This window comes from Rhinoderma darwinii, chromosome 1 (genome assembly GCF_050947455.1).
Source record: "Rhinoderma darwinii isolate aRhiDar2 chromosome 1, aRhiDar2.hap1, whole genome shotgun sequence".
Classification (NCBI taxonomy): Eukaryota; Metazoa; Chordata; class Amphibia; order Anura; family Rhinodermatidae; genus Rhinoderma; species Rhinoderma darwinii.
In genome coordinates, this window is record NC_134687.1 from 102,375,664 (window position 1) to 102,398,645 (window position 22,982).

Sequence of the window (22,982 nt, forward strand, 5' to 3'; positions counted from 1 at the left end):
ACTTGAAGCTAATATTGATTATATAACTGTATATTCAATATGTTTGGTAAACAGATAAAATGCCAAAACTTGTGTCACTGTCCAAATAATTCTGTACCTAACTGTATATGTACTGAGCTTTGTTCTGGGGCTGTATATTTTTTTACTGAGCTTGGTACTGGGGCTGTAAATATTTACCTTATCTTAAAGTAAAATTAGATGTTAACCCCTTCCCCCTGCTTGCATTCTGGGCCCTAATGTCCAAGCCATTTTTTACATTTTTCCATTGTCACATTCGAAGAGCTGTAACTTTTTTATTTTTGCGTCGGCATAGCTGTATAAGGTCTTGTTTTTTGCGGGACGACTTGTAGTTTTTATTGGTACCATTTGAGAGTAGATGCGACTTTTTGATCACTTTTTATCACATTTTTTTTAAAGTCAGGATTAACAGAAAACAGCAATTTTTCCATTGTTTTTTATTTTATTTTTTACGGCGTTCACAGTGCAGGTTAAATAATGTAACAGCTTTATAGTCGGGGTCGTTATGGACGCGGCGATACCAAATATGTGTAACTTTTTTGCTTTATTGTAGTTTTTTTTAATAGTAAAGCAGTTTTGTAAGGGGAAAAGCTGGGTTTTTCATTTATTTTTTTCACTTTTTTTTTAAATTAACTTTATTAAACTTTTTTAACTTTTTTACTAGTCCCACTAGGGGACTTCACTATCCTCCGATCGCTATTATAATACACTGCAATACTTTTGTATTGCAGTGTATTACTGCCTGTCCGTTTAAAACGGACAGGCATCTGCTAGGACATGCCTGCGGCATGATCTAGCAGGCATTCGCTCCAGGCAGACCTGGGGGTCTTTATTAGACCCCCGGCTGCCATAGAAGACACAGACACTCGGCGATTTTATCGCCGGGTGTCAGTGAGATGAGAGGGAGCTCCCTCCCTCTCTCCAAAACCATTCAGATGCGGTGCTCGCTATTGTGCACCGCATCTGAAGGGTTAAACGGGTGAGATCGATACTAATATCGATCTCACCCGGCAGAGCAGGGACGCCCCCAGCCCTCAGCTGCCTCTGGCAGCTGAGAGCAGGGAGATTTCACGGCTCCCTGCTCTGTTTACTTTATTCTACAGCAGCGACGTAGAATAGCGGCGCTCTAGAATAAAGCCCACTAATGACCGCCGTAAAAAGACGTATCGGCGGTCATTAAGGGGTTAAATCTACTTTTACGTTAAGAGAAGGTAAATATATACAGTAAAAACTAAACCAAAAAAAACATGAAGGAATTTAATTTTTTTCCAATCCAACTATTATATGGTACTTTAACCCCTTAAGGACGCAGCCTTGTTTTGGCCTTAAAGGGAATGTGTTGCCAGCAAAACATGTTTTTTTTTTTTAGTTAAACAGTTAGTGTATAGGTGATTAAACATTGTTCTAATTTTTTTTTTTTTTTCCACGAGTCAGGAAATATTATAAATTGGATTCAATTTATAATATTTCCCAGCACTGGTCACTAGATGGAGCCATTCCCAAAATTGCAGCATTGCATGTGGTAAAGCAACCACATTGCTTTATGCTGCAAAATTGGGTAAAAATCCCTCGCTCTAGTGAGCTCTCAGAATCCCCCCCTCCTTTATCCTGGCTAGTGCCGGGAGAAACGAGGGGTTTGAACGGTCTAACCTCCTACACTGTGTGTCGCCATTTTTTGAGCTAACACATAGTGTAGTAGGTTTACATACAGTAGTAAACACACACTGAAACACGAACATACATAGAAATAACTTACCTGCTCCAGTCGCCGCCGCTCCCTCCGGTCCATCCGCTCCGTCTGCTGCCGCTGCTCCATGTGCACAAGTCCGGAAGCCGCGACCAGAAGTAGTAATCTTACTGTCCGGCCGCGACTTCCGGTCCACAGGAAAATGGCGCCAGACGGCGCGCATTGCAAATTGAACTGTGTGGGAGCGGCGCATGCGCCGTTCCCACACAGCGGCGTACACGATAGTGGATGGAACTGGCCCCGTTCGCAGTCCCTATGGGACTGGAGCTGCCGTATTCCATGTCTGTATGTGTCGTTAATCGACACATACATAAATGGAAAAAAAAATGGCAGCCGCCATAGGGAAGAAAAAGTGTAAAAATAAATAAAAGTAACACACCAACACACAAATTAATCCAAACGTTTTTAATAAAGCACTAACATCTTTAACATATTTAAAAAAAATTTGGGGTGACACTGTTCCTTTAAGGCTCAGAGCCCATTTTTCAAATCTGACATATTTCACTTTATGTGGTAATAACGTCGGAATGCTTAAACCTACCCAAGCGATTCTGAGATTGTTTTCTCGTGACACATTGGGCTTCATGTTCGTGGTAAAATTTTGTCGATATGACAGGGCGTGGCTAGCGCGCTGAACAAGATGGACGTGTGAAAGGAGAGCTCTCCAGAGGATTGTGAATATCCTACCCCATCTGCCTGTTTAACCACCCAGAACTTGCCCAGCATCTACCACCTAGCACTGCACAGTGCATCTTGTGCTGACGGAAGAGAAATCTCGCTGATCAAGTGGAGCAGGTGGGTGCAGCGGGCTGACCTAGATTTCGCGGGCAGTGGAAGCTGACGCGGGGAGCTCTTTCTGGCTAGCCAGCACCCTTCCCAACAGTACTACCTCCCGAGTACTTACCGGAGAAGGTATCCGGAACACTGCAGGCCCAACTACAACAGGGAGCGGGTAGGAACTAGCAGACGCCGACACGAGGCGTAGGCCCAAAGCCTTAGCCGCACCGGAACTCTTAGCTGGAACCAAACAGGCGGGCCCCAGCTGCGGAGGCCTGAGAGGGACGCCAGACCGCGACCTCGATTCCATCCCCTGTACAGTTCCGGAGAACACGAGCTGCATAACAGCGGACAGTGAGTACACCTTATCTGCCAACGATTGTAACCTGAGCAGTAGTTAAATCGGTTCCACACTTAGGGCCCGTAGAAGAATTGAGACCGGGAGCTAAATTTGTAGCTGATTTCCATTGCAAAGTGACTGTGCGCTTACTGTATCTTTTCTGGGCATAGCTCAAATTTTTACTGAGGATTCTCACGGCCTCTATTACATTTACCGTCAAACCACAATAGCTGAGGTCTTAGGCTTAATTTTTTGTCTTGAACAAGGTGATTTCTTGACACTGGCTGGGCACAGTTCAAACTTGTGCTGAAGTCCCTTACAGCCTCTACAAATCTCACCTTTCACTTTACCTGGTTGGGGTCTGTGGCCCAATTTTTTACTTATCTGGATAAATATATGTAACTAAAGACAATAAGACATGTATTACTATTTACTTGAGATTTTATCATAAATGTATAATGTGTTTTGTTTGAATTGAAAAATATGTAAAACCAATAAAAAGAGTTTTGATTAAAAAAAAAATTTGGTCGATATATTCAGTGTTTATTGGTGAAAAATTGCAAAATGTAGAGAAAATGTTGAAAAAATAGCATTTTTCAGAATTTAAATGCATCTGCTTGTAAAACAGACGGTTATACCACCCAAAATAGTTACTAGTTCACATTTCCCATATGTCTACTTTAGATTGGCATCATTTTTTGAACATTCTTTTATTTTTCTTGGACGTTACAAGGCTTAGAACATAAACAGCAATTTCTCATATTTTTAAGAAAATTTCAAAAGCCTTTTTTTTAAGGTACCTCTTGAGTTCTGAAGTGGCTTTGAGGGGCCTATGTATTAGAAACCCTGATAAAACACCCCATTTTAAAAACTAGACCCCTCAAAGTATTCAAAACGGCATTTAGAAAGTTTTTTAACCCTTCAGGCATTTCACAGGAATTAAAGCAATGTGCAGGTGAAATTTGCAAATTTCATTTTTCTTGCTGAATTTCAATTTTATTCAATTTTTTTTCTGTAACACAGAAGATTTTACTAGAGAAACACTAATAAATATGTATTGTCCAGATTCTGCAGATTTTAGAAATGTCCCACATGTGGCTCTACTGCGCTCGTGGAATAAAACACAAGCCCTTGAAGCAAAGAAGCACCTAGTGCATTTTGAGTCCTCTTTTTTTATTAGAATATATTTTAGGCAGCATGCCAGGTTTGAAGAGGTGTTGAGGTGCCAAAACAGTAGGAATCCCCCAATAGTGACCCCATTTTGGAAACTACACCCCCCAAGGAATTCATTTATGGTTGTTGTTACCAATTTGTCCACACAGTTTTTTCACAGCACGTATTTGAATTGGGCTGTGAAATGAAAAAAAAATCATTTTTTCCAATAAAATGTCATTTGTGATCAAAATTTCTTATTTTCACAGGGAACAAAATACCCCATTGTGTTGCCCAATTTGTCCTTAGTGTGGCAATACCCCATTTGTGGTGATAAACTGCCGTTTGGGCCCATGGGAGGGCTCAGAAGGAAAGGAGCGCTATGTGTTTGTTGGAGTCCAGATTTTGCTGGATTGGTTTTCGGGTGCCATGTCGCATTTGCAGAGCCTCAGAGGTATCAAAGCAATGGAAACCCACCAGAAGTGACCCCATTTTGGAAACTACACCCCTCAAGGAATTCAAATATGGTTGTTGTTACAATTTTAACCACACAGTTTTTTCACAGCACCTATTTGAATTGGGCTGTGAAATGAAAACAATTTCATTTTTTCCAATAAGATGTCATTTTTTATCAAAATTTCTTATTTTCACAGGGAACAAAATACCCCATTTTGTTGCCCAATTTCTCCTGAGTGCAGCAATACCCCATTTGTGGCGATAAACTGCCGTTTGGGCCCATGGGAGGCCTCAGAAGGGAAGGAGCGCTGTGTGTTCTTTGGAGTGCAGATTTTGCTGGTTTGGTTTTCGGGTGCCGTGTCGCATTTGCAGAGTCCCAGAGGTATCAAAGCAATGGAAACCTACCAGAAGTGACCCCATTTTGGAAACTACACCCCTCAAGGAATTTATTTATGGGTAATGTGACCATTTAGACCCCATAGTTTCTTCACAGAACTTATTTGAATTGGGCTGGGAATTTAAAAAAATATATTTTTTACAATAATATGTCGTTTTAGCTCAAAAATTCTTATTTTCACAAGAAATAAAATACTCCATTTTGTTGCCCAATTTGTCCTGAGTGCGGCAATACCCCATTTGTGGTGATAAACTGCCGTTTGGGCCCATGGGAGGGCTCAGAAGAAAAGGAGCGCTGTGTGTTCTTTGGAGTCCAGATTTTGCTGGATTGGTTTTCGGGTGCCATGTCGCATTTGCAGAGCCCCAGAGGTATCAAAGCAATGGAAACCTACCAGAAGTGACCCCATTTTGGAAACTACACCCCTCAAGGAATTTATTTATGGGTAATGTGACCATTTAGACCCCATAGTTTCTTCACAGAACTTATTTGAATTGGGCTGGGAATTTAAAAAAATATATTTTTTACAATAATATGTCGTTTTAGCTCAAAAATTCTTATTTTCACAAGAAATAAAATACTCCATTTTGTTGCCCAATTTGTCCTGAGTGCGGCAATACCCCATTTGTGGTGATAAACTGCCGTTTGGGCCCATGGGAGGGCTCAGAAGAAAAGGAGCGCTGTGTGTTCTTTGGAGTCCAGATTTTGCTGGATTGGTTTTCGGGTGCCATGTCGCATTTGCAGAGCCCCAGAGGTATCAAAGCAATAGAAACCAAACACAAATGACCCCATTTTGGAAACTACACCCCTCAAGGAATTCATTTATAGGTGTTGTGACCATTTTGACTCCATAGTTTTTTCACAGAACTTATTTGAATTGAGCTGGGAATTAAAACAAAATTATTTTTTTCAAATAATATGTCGTTTTGGCTGAAAATTTCTTATTTCCACAAGAAACAAAATACCCCATTCTGTTGCGCAATTTGTTCTGAGTGCCGCAACACCCCATTTGTGGTGAAAAACTGCCGTTTGGGCCCATGGAAGGGCTCAGAAGGAAAGGACCACCGTTTGGCCTACTGGGGATTTTCTAGTGCGAAGTCATGTATGCAGAAGCCCCTGAGGTACCAGTACAGTTGAAACCCGCAAGAAGTGACCCCGTTTTAAAAACGACACCCTTAAGGCATTCATCTAGAGGTGTAGTGAGCATTTTGACCGGAGACCTACACCCCATAAACTGTAATGTGGGTTCTCCCGGGTACGGCAATACCCTACATGTGGCTGTTATCAGCTGCCTGGACACACAGCAGGGCTCAGAGGGGAAAGATGAGGTGGGATAAGCTGTGCGGAGTGAATCAGGGTAAGTAAAATTGGGGTAAATTATAAACCAAGGGATGTATGATAAATTTTAAAACTGACTTTCATACAGAGCTCTGGTTATTTGGGATACGTGTCAAATTGATATATTGTGTCATCCCTTATAGCAGACTTTGCACCTCTTTTGACTTTTTCCCTTCTTGCCAGTTTGGGGAACTTCTCCTGGAAAGTGTTGCCACCTTGGTATGATGCGTGTGGCCCCGCTTCCAGGTTCTGGGTCCCTAAAGATTAGGTTCTTGATAATCACCTCTTGAAATTCCAGGAAAGTTCCCCTCTGGCCTGCACATCGATGTAGCACGTACGCATTGTACAATGCCATCTGTATGATGTGCACGGCCTGCTTCTTATACCACACCGCATGGCGCTGTAGGGCTTCAGGATTTGATCTGACAAGTCCATACCTCCCATGTACCTATTGTAGTCCAGGATGCAGTCTGGTTTGGGGGTGGCCTTTCCTTCATATATCCTAAACCTGTAGGTATACCCTTATGCACTCTCACATAGCTTATACATCTTCACGCCATACCTTGCCCTCTTACCCGGCAGGTACGCGCGGAATTGAACCCTCCCTTTAAAATGTACCAGGGACTCATCAATAGAAATACACTTCTCGGGGGTGTATGCTTGGGAAAACCGGGCACTGAAACGGTCTAATAGGGGTCTCCGTTTATACAAACGGTCAAAACTGGGGTCATCTCGGGGTGGGCACGGCTCATTATCAGTATAATGTAAGAAGCAAAGTATTGCCTAATTTATTTCTTTTTTTAGGTTACAGTTAAGTTCTGAAGTTGCTTTGAGGGGCCCATATATTAGAAACCCCTATCAAACACCCCATTTTAGAAACTAGACCCCTCAAAGTATTCACAACAGCATTTAGAAAGTTTATGAACCCTTTAGGTGTTTCACAGAAATTTAGAGCAAAGTAGAGGTGAAATTTAAATTATTTTTTTGTCAGAAAATCCTCTTTATACCATTTTTTTTATAACACAAAAGGATTTATCAGAGAAACTCAACTCAATACTTATTGCCCAGATTCTGCAGTTTGGAGAAATATCCCACATGTGGCCCTCGGGCGGTAATGGACTGAAGCACCGGCCTCCGAAGCAAAGGAGCACCTAGTGGATTTTGAGGCCTCCTTTTTATTAGGCACCATGTCCGGTTTGAAGAGGTCTTGTGGTGCCAAAACATTGGAAACCCCCCAAAAGTGACCCCAATTTGGAAACTAGACCCCTTGAGGAATCCATTGTAGTTTTCTTGGGGTGCATGCGGCTTTTTGATCAGTTTTTATTCTATTTTTAGGTGGCGTGGTGACTAAAAAACAGCAATTCTACTATTGTTTTTTTATTCTATTTTTTTTACAGCGTTCACCGTGCGCTATAAATGACATATTCACTTTATTCTGCGGGGCGATACGATTACGGCGATACCCTATGTTTATAGTTTTTTTTTATGTCTTATGGCGTTTGCACAATAAAATACGTTTTGTAAAAAATCATTCACTTTTTGTGTTACCTTATTCTAAGGGGGGATTCACACGAGCGTGTATTCGGTCCGTGCGGGCCGCGTGGTTTTCACGCGGCACGCATGGACCAATACAAGTCTATGGGGCAGTACAGACAGTCCGTGCTTTTTGCGCAGCGTTTGTCTGCTGCGCAAAAAGCGCGACAGGTTCAATAACTCTGCGTATTTCGCGCATCACGCACCCATTGAAGTCAATGGGTGCGTGAAAACCACGCAGGTTGAACGGAAGCACTTCCGTGCGAACCGACTGAAACAGCGCACCAGCTGTCAAAAGGATGAATGTAAACAGAAAAGCACCACATGCTTTTCTGTTTCCGAACATCCAAACGGAGTGTCTTTGCAATGAGCGAAGCCGGACAAGCGAACCGAACTTCACCGGGTTCGGCCGAACTCGTTTTGGCCGAATACGGCAAAAAAATTATCGGTACGCGACGTCAGGAGATAGTCACTGTCCATGGTGCTGAAAGAGTTAAACTGTTTCAGCACCATGGACAGTGACTTCCGATCCCAATATAAATGAACTTGTAGAAAAAAAAACGAATTTCTGACTTACCGATAACTCCCGGCTTCTTCCTCCAGTGACCTCCCGGGATGACAATTCAGTCCAAGTGACCGCAGCAGCCAATCACAGGCCAAGCACAGGCTGCAGCGGTCACATGGACTGGCGCGTCATCCAGGGAGGTGGGGCCCGATGTCGAGAGGCGCGTCACCAAGGACGCGTCACCAAGGACGCGTCACCAAGGCAACGGCCGGGAAGTTCTCGGTAAGTACGAACTTTTTCTTTTTTTTCAACAGGTTTTTCGATATTGTGTTCGGCATTCACTGTCGAGGATGCTGAAAGAGTTAGCTCTTTCAGCACCTTGGACAGTGACGGGCGTCGACTAGCCTCATCTCTATGATGGCGGCTGCGCGAAAATCACGCAGCCGCGCATCATACACGGATGACACACGCAGCTGTCAAATGGTTTTTGCGCGCGCAAAACGCTGCGTTGTTTGCGCGCGCAAAAACGCAACGTCCGTCTGTATCTGCCCTAAGAGCCAGAACTTTTTTATTTTTCAATCAATAAAGCCGTGCGGGGACTTATTTTTTGCGTAACGAACTGTAGTTTCGTTTAGTACGATTTTTAGGTACATGTGACTTTTTGATCTCTTTTTATTCCATTTTTTTGGAGGTGAAGTGACCAAACAATTGTGATTGTGGTACGGTTTATTATTATTTTCTTTTACGGCGTTCACCGTGCGGGATAAATAATGAAATAATTTTGTAGTTCAGGCCGTTACGGACGCGGCGATACCAATTATGTATAGTTTATTTGTTTGTTTATATATTTTTATTAATAATAAATGACTGACAAGGTAAAAAGGGGGATTTTTACTTTTAATACTTCTAAAACTTTTATTTTCTTATTTTTACACATCTTTTTTTTACTTTTTTTTCACTTTATTACTTTGTCCCACTAGGGGACTTGAGGGCAGGAGGCCCTGATCGCTATTCTAATACACTGCACTACATGCGTAGTGCAGTGTATTAGAACTGTCAGCTACTCACTGACAGCAAGCATAGTGGGTCCTGACGTTGTCAGGACCCACTAGGCTTCCGTCTATGGCATAGCCGGACGCCATTGTTTGGTGTCCGATTGCCATAGTCACCATCGCCGGCCGCTATCGTGTAGCAGGCCGGCGATGGCAGCTTAACCCCTAAAAAGCCGCAATCTCTATAGAACGCGGCTTTTAAGGGGTTAATCAGCGGGGACACAGCGATCGGTCCCCGCTGTAGGAGCTGTGACAGCTGCTGTACGAGACAGCAGCTGTCACAGCTCCTGTATGTGTCGGGAGGACGGCCGAAACGGCCGTTACTCCCGAGACGTACTATTAGATCATGGAGCGCGAACGATACAGCTGCCATGACCTAATAGTACGTCCAGGAGCGGGAAGGGGTTAAACGGTGCGAATAAAAACTACAACTCCTCCCGCAAAAAATAATCCTTCAGACACCACTCCATTGACGTAAAAATAAAAAAGTTATGGCTCTAGGAAGGTGGTGAGTGAAAAATGGCCAGGATGTGATGTCTATTCACACTCCCGACACTTCGGTAAAGTTTCTTGGGAACTTACTAACACAGCACGGTGTGATGTCGTTGTGCTGTCATTCACAGAAACTTTACCGAAGTTTCGGGAGTGTGAATAGACATCGCGTCCTGGCTGGAGGCAATGTCTATTCACTCTCAAGACACTTCAGTAAAGTTAATGTGGGAGTATGTGACTTCACAGCGTGATCTCGCAAGATCACGCTGTGTTGCGAGTACTGCTAAAAATGAATGGAGAGAAGTGTATGATGCTGATTGGTCAGCGTTATACACTTCTCTTTACAACGCCCAGTTGGTAAAAAAGTAAAAACACGCCTAGTTGTGTATTAAGAAACTAATTAGCATAAATCTAAAATTGTGCATAACTTGCTCAAAATTGATAGTTTTTCAAAATAAAAAACACTGTTGTTATCTACATTACAGCGCCGATCAGATTATGTAGGAGACAGATTATGTAGGCACTTATAATGTGGTGACAGAGCCTCTTAAGGGTATGTGCACACGTAGTGACCAAAAACGTCTGAAAATCCAGAGCTGTTTTCAAGGGAAAACAGACCCTGCTTTTCAGACGTTTTTTGACCAACTCGCATTTTTCGTGGTGTTTTTCGCGCCGTTTTCGCTGCGTTTTTTACGTCCGTTTTTGGAGCTGTTTTCATTGGAGTCTATGAGAAAACAGCTCCAAAAACGTCCAAAGAAGTGTCCTGCACTTCTTTTGACGAGGCTGTATTTTTACGCGTCGTCGTTTGACAGCTGTCAAACGACGACACGTAAATAACAGGTCGTCTGCACAGTACGTCGGCAAACCCATTCAAATGAATGGGCAGATGTTTGCCGACGTATTGTAGCCCTATTTTCAGACGTAAAACGAGGCATAATACGCCTCGTTTACGTCTGAAAATAGGTCGTGTGAACCCAGCCTTAAGGTTATATTTACGCACTGTAGATTTTTTTTTCCGGAAATTTTTTTTTATTTAAAGCTCCTGACTTCTTTATGGTCTCAAGTATTCTGATTTTTCTCTTCTATATGGCTCATTCTGCTTTTACAGCAAATTCAAAACTGTGCCAGATCTGTGGCCGCCTAAACAGAAACCTGCAACTATATACAGTACAGCTTCATCAGAGTTCTGTCTTCAGAGTTCAGGGGGGGGGGGCAGACTTGAAAAGGTGCCTGGAGCCCATGGTACACTTAATCCGCCCCCGATGGGGACGAATGATTGTAAAAACTATCGTTCATCCCCATATAGCCACGATCATTGCTCCATGTAGATGGAGCAAATGGACATGTTATTATCTTCAATTTGCGTTTATTACCAGGCAGGGATTTGCCTGTGTAAAAGGGCACTTAGGGCCCATTCACAAGAATGTGAATAACACATGCATAACACATGAATAATCACGTGCAGCACACAGACCCATTAATTTCAATCGGGCCGTTCACACATGCGTGAGTTTTCACGCAGCGAGAGTCCGCTGTGTGAAACTCACTGCATGTCCTATATTGGTGTGTTTTCATGTATCTATGCGCCCATTGAAGTCTATGGGTGCGTGAAAACAACGCACTGCACATCCGTGTGCGGTGCGTGATTTGCACATCAATTCGATTGAAAAAAAAAAAATTAAAAAAAAAGATGTGCTTTGCGAGTGAGTGAAATCACTCGCAAAGCACAGTGATGCATAACGCAACACACACGGACCAGATTCACACGCGTTTTTCACGCGTGTGAATCTGATGCGCTCGTGTGAATGAGGCCTAAGGGGAGTACCATTAAGCTACTCTGCCTTGGCCAAGGTATTTAGATACAGGGCTAGTACAGTGAATTGAATCTTTGCCCCAGGCAAAGAAAATCCTAGCTACCTGGCTGTTAGGGTATGTTCTGTTCCAATTGGCCATTTTTTTACGCACCCGTTTTGAAAAACGGCCGCATAAAAAAATGGCCACGAAAAAGAAGTGCATATCACTTCTTGAGACATTTTTGGAGCCTTTTTCTCATAGAGTATAGAAAACAGCTCCAAAGACGGACACAAAAAACGCAGCGAAAAACGCGAGTATGATTAAAAAACGGCTTAAAATCAAGAGCTGTTCATCCCCATATAGCCACGATCATTGCTCCATGTAGATGGAGCAAATGGACATGTTATTATCTTCAATTTGCGTTTATTACCAGGCAGGGATTTGCCTGTGTAAAAGGGCACTTAGGGCCCATTCACAAGAATGTGAATAACACATGCATAACACATGAATAATCACGTGCAGCACACAGACCCATTAATTTCAATCGGGCCGTTCACACATGCGTGAGTTTTCACGCAGCGAGAGTCCGCTGTGTGAAACTCACTGCATGTCCTATATTGGTGTGTTTTCATGTATCTATGCGCCCATTCAAGTCTATGGGTGCGTGAAAACAACGCACTGCACATCCGTGTGCGGTGCGTGATTTGCACATCAATTCGATTGAAAAAAAAAATTTCAAAAAAAAGATGTGCTTTGCGAGTGAGTGAAATCACTCGCAAAGCACAGTGATGCATAACGCAACACACACGGACCAGATTCACACGCGTTTTTCACGCGTGTGAATCTGATGCGCTCGTGTGAATGAGGCCTAAGGGGAGTACCATTAAGCTACTCTGCCTTGGCCAAGGTATTTAGATACAGGGCTAGTACAGTGAATTGAATCTTTGCCCCAGGCAAAGAAAATCCTAGCTACCTGGCTGTTAGGGTATGTTCTGTTCCAATTGGCCATTTTTTTACGCACCCGTTTTGAAAAACGGCCGCATAAAAAAATGGCCACGAAAAAGAAGTGCATATCACTTCTTGAGACATTTTTGGAGCCTTTTTCTCATAGAGTATAGAAAACAGCTCCAAAGACGGACACAAAAAACGCAGCGAAAAACGCGAGTATGATTAAAAAACGGCTTAAAATCAAGAGCTGTTTTCTCTTGAAAACCGCTTTGTATTTTTAGAAGTTTTTCATTTTGTGTGTGCTCATATCCTTAGGGTATGTGCACACACTTATTAAAAAAACGTCTGAAAATATGGAGCTGTTTTCAAGGGAAAACAGCTCCTGAACACGGCTCCAAAAACGTCTCAAGAAGTGACATGCACTTCTTTTTCGCAGGCATCTTTTTATGCGCCGCTTTTTTAAAATGAGGCGTAAAAAACTGGCATGTCGGAACAGAACGCCGTATTTCCCATTGAAATCAATGGGCAGATGTTTGTAGGCGTTCTGCTTCAATTTTTTTGAGGCGTAAACTCCCCGAAATACACCTGAAAACACTACATGTGCACATACCCTTAGGGAATTTCTTTTAAAATAAATCATTGAAGCAGACTGAATTTGTGCCTTCTTCCTGAAGGTTTAATACAGAATATCTGATAGTATAGCACATATCATGTCCAATTGATGCTTGATTAAAGGAATGTTGTTGTATATAGTAGAATGTATTATATCTAATTAAAGAGGCTTTGTCACCAGATTCTCAAATCCCTATCTCCTATTGCATGTGATCGGCGCTGCAATTTAGATAACAATAAAGTTTTTGTTTTTTTTTCAAAAACGTTCATTTTTGGCCAAGTTATGAGCTATTTTATATATATGCAAATGAGCTTTGAAATGGACAACTGGGCGTGTTTTTTTTCGTATGTCCAACTGGGCGTGTATTGTGTTTTTATCTGGGCGTGTTTACTTGTTTTACTAACTGGGCGTTGTGAATAGAAGTGTATGATGCTTACGAATCAGTGACCAGTCAGCATCATGCACTCCTCTCCATTCATTTACACAGCTGCATCGCGTTCTTACTAGAACACGATGTGCAGCCACATACACAGACATTAATGTTAATCAAGTATCCTGATAATGAATATACATGACCTCCAGCCTGGACGTCATGTGTATTCAGAATCCTGACACTTCTGAATCTTTTCTGTGAAATTCCAGCAAGCCACGCGTAATCTCGCGAGATTACGAGGTAAACGAGATTTCGTTTCCCTTGCTGGAAATCTCACAGAAAAGATTCAGAAGTGTCAGGATTCTGAATACACATGACGTCTAGGCTGGAGGTCATGTGTATTTATTATCAGGACACTTAATTAACGTTAATGTCTGTGTATGTGACTGCACATCGCTCTAGTAAGAACACTATGTGCTGTGTAAATGAATGGAGAGGAGTGCATGATGCTGACTGGTCACTGATTCGTCAGCATCATACACTTCTATTCACAACGCCCAGTTAGTAAAACAAGTAAACACGCCCAGTTAAAAACACAAAACATGCCCAGTTGGACATACGAAAAAAAACACGCCCAGTTGTCCATTTAAAACCTCATTTGCATATATATAAAATAGCTCATAACTTGGCCAAAAATGAAAGTTTTTCGAAAAAAAACAAAAACGTTACTGTTATCTACATTGCAGCGCCGATCACATGCAATAGGAGATAGGGATTTGAGAATCTGGTGACAGAGCCTCTTTAAATAAAACTTAGACAATGGGATTGCAAAGCAAACTTGAGGATTCACTGTGCTGAGATAACACACATCCTGGAAGAATAGAGGAAGTCTGAATCCCAAAAAAAGACATGTAAAATTTAGGATTTCTGAAACAAGCTTCCTACTGATCAGTAGCACAGCAGCATAAAACTAAATAACATTGATGGACAGTTTATATATTTTTATATCATACTTTTCACACAAACTTTAGAAATACACTGGTTTTAAACAACCTGCCAACACATAGCTACATGTTAATAAAACAAGGCGCCACCCGATATCACACTACCACGTATATATTTTTGGTAATGGCAACATACAGTAGCGTCCGGATATGTAGGTTTTTCTTGTTCCATGTTTTAGGGCGCTTTTTCGTTTTAACTAAAAGTGACAACTGTTTTTTTAAACGTGGTTTTTGAGGGTTGTTTGTTTCACCTGTAAAAACTAGTTTTGCCATGTGTTTTTTTGACCCCATAACAAATTACTGCTAGGTGTAAAAGCACCCTTAAAGGGGTTGTCCACTACCGGACAACTGATGACCTTTCCACCGGATAGGTCATCAGTATATCATCGGTGCGGGTCCATCACCTGGACCCCGCACCGATCAGCGGCTCCGGTGGCCTGCGGAACCAGATGTTATGGCACAGTATGCAATGTACGGAGCCGGAAGCAGTACTGCAGCTTGGCCGCTAATCCATGACTGAAGCCAACTGCATGGACTTCCAGTGCACGGAGTCAGCCGGAGCGGCTTAAGGGTATGTGCACACGGTAGCAGCCTTTTACGTCTGAAAAGACAGACTGTTTTCAGGAGAAAACAGCTGCCTCGTTTCAGAAGTAAATGCTCCTCCTCGCATTTTGCGAGGCTTCTCTGACAGCCGTAAATTTTGAGCTGCTCTTCATTGACTTCAATGAAGAACGGCTCAAATTACGTCTGAAAGAAGTGTCCTGCACTTCTTTTGACGAGGCTGTATTTTTACGCGTCGTCGTTTGACAGCTGTCAAACGACGACGCGTAAATGACAGGTTGTCTGCACAGTACGTCGGCAAACCCATTCAAATGAATGGGCAGATGTTTGCCGACGTATTGTAGCCTTATTTTCAGATGTAAAACGAGGCATAATACGCCTCGTTTACGTCTGAAAATAGGTCGTGTGAACCCAGCCTAACGGTGCAAGGTGCACACGTCGGACTCCTACAGATCATGTACTGATGACCTATCCGGTGGATTGGTCATCAGTTGTCCGGTAGTGGACAACCCCTTCAAGGTAGGAATGCACTGGGCGTAAACACTGCAGATTTTCGGCAATGGATTTAATTGCAAAAAATCAGCAGCGTAGAAAAGTAGCAGCAGTGTGGATGAGATTTGAACAAATGTCATCCACACACAGGAAAAAATCTGCCAAAAAAAACTTTCAGACATTGACCTGCGGTGCATTTTTTTAAGCTGCAGAATCGCTGCTCTTCATTGCGTTCAATGCGAAGTTGAATCCCGCAACAAAACGCTATGTGTTGCGACTTTTGCGGGGGTAACGCTGCAATTCTGCCGCAAATGAAAAAAAACTTTTTTGGAGTTAAAATGAATAAAAAATCTTACACTTATCCCCAGCCATAGTTATAGCGACACAATTGTCTGTTCTGAGCGCAGCCCGGCCTCCTGGTATGAAGTTTCATTCCATATGACTGCTGCAGCCAATCAAAGGCTGTAGCGGTAGCATGGACTACAGCGTCAACCCAGGAGGCTGGGCTATGCTCAGAAGAGAGGAACGCGTCGCCATGACTACGACCGGGGTAAGTAAAAACATTTTTTTTTTGTATTTCTGCAGAATTTCTACAGCGTACATGCCCCCTTAAAACTGCACCACAATAGAGATGCGATTTTTTTGGACGTAATTCCCTGCGGATTCCAGGCCAGATACACTGTGTACTTTTACGCAGCGTATCCGCACAGTGTGTTGGTACCCTTTGGCATCATGAACACGTCTCTGCACAGAGTTGTATGGAGGTAAATGTAGTCCCTGCAGACCTTACTACAGAACTATAGGCGCTCTAGGTTACATACAGTGCTGTGTTACGGAGATATTACCTATGTAATATGGCAATCGATGGGGCATGGAATAAATATGTAACCGTTGGCATTCAGTTGTACAGTGGGACCTCATAGACTTCTATGAGTGCCATGTAACCGTTCTGAACAGCTTGGAGGTTATATGGAGCCGTAATATGGTCATGTGCATGAGCCCCTACCCTTAACTGACACGGCTCTTGTATGGTGGTTTTGAGCTTTACAAGTGTGTATTCCGGTAAGATAAAGTTTATTAAACTCCCCCCTGATGTGTTATGTAAGAAGGTCTACCTCGTGTTTTTCTGCCTTCCTTATGTCCCCTGTACCTCATTATTCAGTTTGCTTGTTACCGATCCATTCCAGTTACCTGTTATACTGGGAGGCTTGTCCAGCATGTGTCACGTGACTGGCCTTAGACCTCTTCAGACTTTAAATCCCATAATTCCCCACTGCACTGTGTGTCTACACACGTTCACTGAGTTTGTTACTGCGGGTTAGTGGTGCTGGAGTAAGTGGTATGGAGGCTGCTAAGTGGTATGGAGGCTCATTGGTGCATAAATAGCCTTTGCACATATGACATTCATTGAAATTGGAAGCAGTTATAACTGGTGAAACGCGCAAGTGCGGGACAATGCGTGTTCACGGCGCTCTTAGGTCTCATGCACACGACCGTAGCCATGTGCACGGCCGTGATTTTCGGCTCGGTCGGCAGTGGAGGGTCACCCGCGAGCAGCCCGCAAATCGCGGGCGGTGCACTATTTTCTATGAGCCTGGACCTCAAAATACAGCCGTAATAAGACATGTCCGTTCTTTTTGCGGTCCAGGCTCTGCGGCAATGCACGGACCGTGGAAACCACGGCCGTGTGCATCGGCCCATAGAAATGAATGGTACCTCAATTCACTCGTGGATTTTCGGGGGAATTGCGGCCGCAAAAGCACATTCGTGTGCATGTAGCCTTAGGGCAAGTTCACATGGAGGTTTTTTTAAGGCAGAAATATTCAGAAATATTGTGTCTAGCTGATTCAGAGACAACTACAGTTTTTCCAGTCAGAAATGTAGCAATGAGACTCTTGTGCATTTCACCACTTTGAGGAGAGGGATGCGGGGGGGCTTAGTGACTGACAATTGTGCTCACAAAGCAGTTGGCAATGGGAGGAAGCAGCCTGTTCCTGTTTACCGTCTATCTGTTGTTTTGTGTGTTCTAGTTCTAGTTAGTTCCATAATTGATATTTTCTAAACACAAGAAAGTTGAAAAGGAACAATTGGAAAAGGAGCTCTTTACAATTCAATTGTGTTCTTATATACAGTATCTGTGTAGACTGTACTATTTCCCTTCTACTATAGCTATGGGCATGCAGAATGAAATGTATTCTACATAATCATGAATATCAATAATGCAAACGTTTATGTTTCATTTGTGTTGTAATTGTATGAATCTTATTAAAGTCGTTTTATACATTCATATAAATAGATCTTGTGTAGCTTCATACTTCCTTTGTGCTCTGTTCATACCTGCAGAACATCAAATTCCCTTGGACCAGCAGCAAAGTACGGGCACAGTGTACAGTGCCAGCATCCTGTAAATGGAGAGAGCAGAGGGGCCATTGTGATGGCTGTCAGCATGCTGCAGAAGCTCCTCGGGTCTTTGCATTCACAGAATATAAGTGCTTTAAATTGGAACTGAATTTTGCTTACAGCACTAACATTGGCCTGAATAAAAAAGCTTCAGCGTGAGAGTAATATGTTATGAGCAACTGGGAAAAAAAGCCGCTTACACTGCAGACAACTTGGGGTTGGTGGGTGTCCAGGAAATAGTTGAATAGTAATACAGCGAGATTTCGTATCCGTTGCTGGAATCTCACAGAAAAGAGTCAGAAGTGTCAGGATTCTGAATACACATGACGTACAGGCTGGATTTCATGTGTATTCATTATCAGGACACTGTAGTAATGTTAGGGTTTGTGTATGTAGCTGCACATAGTGATATAACTATATCGCTAGTGCAGTGTAAATGAATAGAGAGGAGTGCATGATGCCGATTGGTCAGCGTCATGCACTCCTCTGTACAACGCCCACTTGGTCGAAAGTAAAAGTACGCCCACTTGGGCATTAAGAAAGCTCATTAGCATAAACCAAAATCGCTCCTAACGTTGTGAAAAAAGATCGTTTTTTTTAAATAAAAAGCATTACTGTCACCTACATTACAGCGCCCATCTCCTTATGTAGGAGACAGGGCACTTATAATGTGGTGACAGAGCCTCTTTAAGCACCATTTGAGGTTTGAAGAGGTCTTGTGGTACCTAAACAGTCGAAACCCCCAAAAAGTGACCCCATTTTGGAAACTACACCCCTCAAGGCATTTTTCTACGGGTATAGTTAGAATTTGGACCCAACAGTTTTTTTTTGCAGAATTTAGTGGAATTAGTCTGTGAAGATGAAAATCACCTATTTTTCTGTGGAAACAGAATTTTTTCATTTTTACAAGGAATAAAGGAGAAAAAGCACCCAACATTTGTAAAGCAATTTCTCCCGATTACGGCAATACCCAATATGTGGTCATAAACTGATGTTTGGACCCACAGCAACGCTCAGGAGGGAAGGAGCGCCTTTTGGATTTTGGAGCGCGGATTTTGCTGCATTGGTTTTCAGTGCCATGTCTGGTTTGCAATGCCCCGGAAGGACCAAAACAGTGGAAACCCCCCAAAAGTGACCCTATTTTGGAATCTACACCCCTCAAGGAATTTTTCAAGGGGTATAGTGAGCATTTTGACCCCACAGGATCTTTTTTTAGCGCTAAGGTGACCAAAAAACAGCGATTTTGGCGCTTTAAATTCTTTATTTCTTACAGCGTTCACTGTGCGCAATAAATTACATTTTACTTTATTCTGCCGGTCGGTACGATTACGCCGATACCATATGTGTATAGTTTTTTTTAAAGTTTTGCAGCGTTTGCAAATAAAATTGCGTTTCTATAAAATAATTTATTTTCTGAGACACGCTATTCTGAGCCGTAACTTTTTTATTTTTCCGTCAAAAAAGCTGTGGGAGGTCTTGTTTTTTTGCGGGACGGGTTGTAGTTTTTATTGGTACCATTTTGGGGTAAGTGCGACTTTTTCATCACTTTTTATTTTATATCTTGGGAGGGGTGGTGACCAAAAAATAGCGCTGCTCACAGTTTTCCGTTTATTTTGTTTGCGCCGTTCACCGTGCGGAAAAATGAACATTATAGTTTCATAGTTTGGGTCGTTACGAACACGGTGATACCAAATATGTGCACTTTTTTTAAACGTTTTCATTTTTTCCCTATAATAAATGACTTATTATAGGAAAACAAAACCTTTTATTTTTACACTTTTATAAAACATTTTTATTAACTTTTTTTTAACTTTTTACACTTTATTTTTTGTTTATTAACTTTTTTTTTTTACTTTTTACGCTTTATTTTTTTGACCTGCAGCTGTGATCGCTGCTAGAATACATTACACTACCTAGGTAGTGTAACGTATTCCAACTGTCAGTGTAACGTCACAGTCACACTGACAGTTAGTCTACGAGGGCCAGCCAGAGGCTGGTCCTCATAGGCTTCCATACATGGCAGACCCGGAGGCCATTACCTGGCCTCCGGATGCCATCACAAGCATCAGCAGCCCCCACGATTGCATGGGGGCTGCTGATGTGCTACAAACCCCCTACATGCGGAGATCGCAATCGAGGCCCGCATGTAACGGGTTAATTGCCGAAATCAGCGGCGATGAGCCGCTGATCGGCAACACTGGAGTGTCAGCTGTCGGGGACAGCTGCTCTCCAAGTTCCCGATGCACACCTTGCCGCCGACAGTGTGCACCGGGAACGACACAGTGACTTCCTGTCACTCTGACAGGAAGTCTATCAGGACCAGCCGAAGGTTGGTCCTGATGGGCTTCCATCCATGGCAGACACGGAAGCCATTGTTTGGCATACTAACTATCGGCAAACCCCGGGATTTCGGACCGGGGTCTGCCGATATGCTAGAAACCCCTAAAATTCGGCGATTGCAACCGATCGCCGAATTTAAGGGGTTAATTCGCTGAAATCAGCGGCTAAGGACCGCTGGCTGGCAAGAGTGGAGTGTCAACTGTCGGCGACAGCTGACCTCCCGGTGTACACTGTCGCCGACAGTGTGCACTGGGAAAAACTCAGTAACTGTACGTCGTCGTGCGGGAAGTAACCTCCCGCGACGACGTACAGTTACTTACTCGTGCGGATAGGGGTTAATCAACACTATATAAATCTGTAATGCATATATTGCTTCATTTCATTTCTTTTATGCTTCCAATAACATTATTTACACTCTCTAGCAATTAAATTCATATTGAGAGGTAGCAATTAAATTCATACTGAGAGGTATTTAAATAATGAGCTTTTACCCTATCTATACCGTAAGTCAACCTCCTGAGCAACGCCGGGTATAAAAGCTAGTATTTTATATTTCCTAGTTTTGTATTATTGAAAAAAAAAGAAATTTTTCTACTTTTCAATAGTGTATGACTCCATGTCCTCTTTGTCACATTGGGTGCATGGACCCACTGGGCCGTACCGCCTTGACGGTATGGCAGCTGGCCAACAGGACGCAGGTCGCAGTCTATAGTTTGTATAGTGTACCTATGGCAGCTCGGAAAGTAGCAATGACAGTCTCGGCTGGGACTTAGGCAGCAGGCAGACGTCAGGCGTGGTGTAGCAGGACAGGCGTGGAATACAGCACAGCACGACTACAGCTCAGCACGGCACTTGACCAGGTAGCACGGGATACAGGATACAGGTACAGGAACGGGGAACACTGGGAACTGGAAAACACTAGGAGACCATTTGGTAGACAAGAACAACGCTCAGGCATGGGAGGAAGGGGCTGGGCCCTTCTTATAGTCCAGGGTACACATGGGCTAATATTGACATTAAACTCCAGTGCGCACGCTTTAAGAGCGGGCACAAGCATGCGCGCACACCCTAAGGGACACAGCCAAGGTAAGCGGAAGTGAGCACTGGTGTCTCCTGAGCGCCGCGGCCATCAGGAGGTGAGTGAGACTGACGGCCCGTGGCCATGGACATGATAGTATCCCCCCTCTTACACCCCCTCCTCTTGGGGCCAGAGCGGGAGAGAAACTTCTTCAGAAGGTAGGAGCATTGAGGTTCTCCTCTGGCTCCCAGGACCTCTCTTCAGGATCAAACCCCTTCCAATCCACCAAATAGAAAGTTCTTCCTCTTACCCTCTTGGTGTCCAAGATCACCTTAACCTCAAAGGTGTCTGAAGGGCCGCTGGAGGCAACCGCAGGGCTAGGAGTCTTGGTATAGCGGTTCAGAACCACCGGCTTCAGGTGGGAGACAGGGAAGGAGTTGAGGATCTTGAGGGTTGGAGGCAGCCGAAGCTTGTACACAACAGGGCTGATCTGCTGTAGGTTCTCGAAGGGTCCGAGGAACCTGGGAGCAAATTTGTATGATGGCAGCCTCAGTCGGATATTTCTAGAGGACAGCCAGACCTTCATGCCAGGGAGAAATTGTGTCTGCCTTCCATTTCATGCGTTCGACTGCCAGTAGGACGGAGGATTGAGTCTTCTGCCAGATCTGCTGGAAGTCCCTAAAAGCAGTGCCAGCTGCTGGTACCTCGGATGTATCAGGCATCGGGAGTGGAATTCGTGGGTGTTGGCCATAGACAATGAAGAACGATGTATTTCTTGTGGACTCGCTGGTGTGATTATTATATGACAATTCAGCCCATGGGAGCACCTGCACCCAGTCATCATGCTGGTTGGAGATGAAGTGGCGTAGGTAGATCTGATTGATCCTCCAAGATCTGATTGATCCTCTCGACTTGACCATTGGACTGAGGATGGTAGGCTGAGGAAAAGTCCAACTTCACACGAGGAGTCCGCAGAGGGCTCTCCAGAACTTTGAGGTGAACTGAACCCCCCGATCAGACACAATATGCCGCGGCAAGCCGTGCAGGCGGAAGATGTGTTGGGTGAAAAGGTTGGCCAGTTGAGGAGCAGAAGGAAGACCGGTCAGCGTAACGAAGTGGGCCATTTTCGAAAATCGATCCACCACCACCCAGACAGTACTGCATCCAGCAGAGAGAGGCAGGTCAGTGATAAAGTCCATAGCTATATGCTGCCAGGGAGCATCAGGCACAGGCAGCGGCTGGAGCAGACCAGCAGGTCTGGAGTGAGTGACCTTGTTAGCTGCACACACTGAGCAGGAAGAAACAAAGTCCATAATGTCTTTGGGCAGCGTGGACCACCAGAAATGACGGGCAATCAGGTCTCGGGTCTTACGGCTACCCGCGTGACCTGCCAGTCTAGAGAAGTGTCCCTAGCGGAGGATCCTCCCTCTGTCAGCCAGGCGCGCAAAGGTCCTCCCTGGAGGGATGTCCCTAACTAGCAAAGGCTTGACAGAGACAATGCAGGACGGATCAATAATATTGTGTGGAATCTCCATGGTGTCCTCTGTCTCGAATGACATGGACAAGGCATTGGCCCTCACGTTCTTGTCGGCCGGGCGATAATGGAGCTCAAACTGTCCAATCAACTTCTCCTCC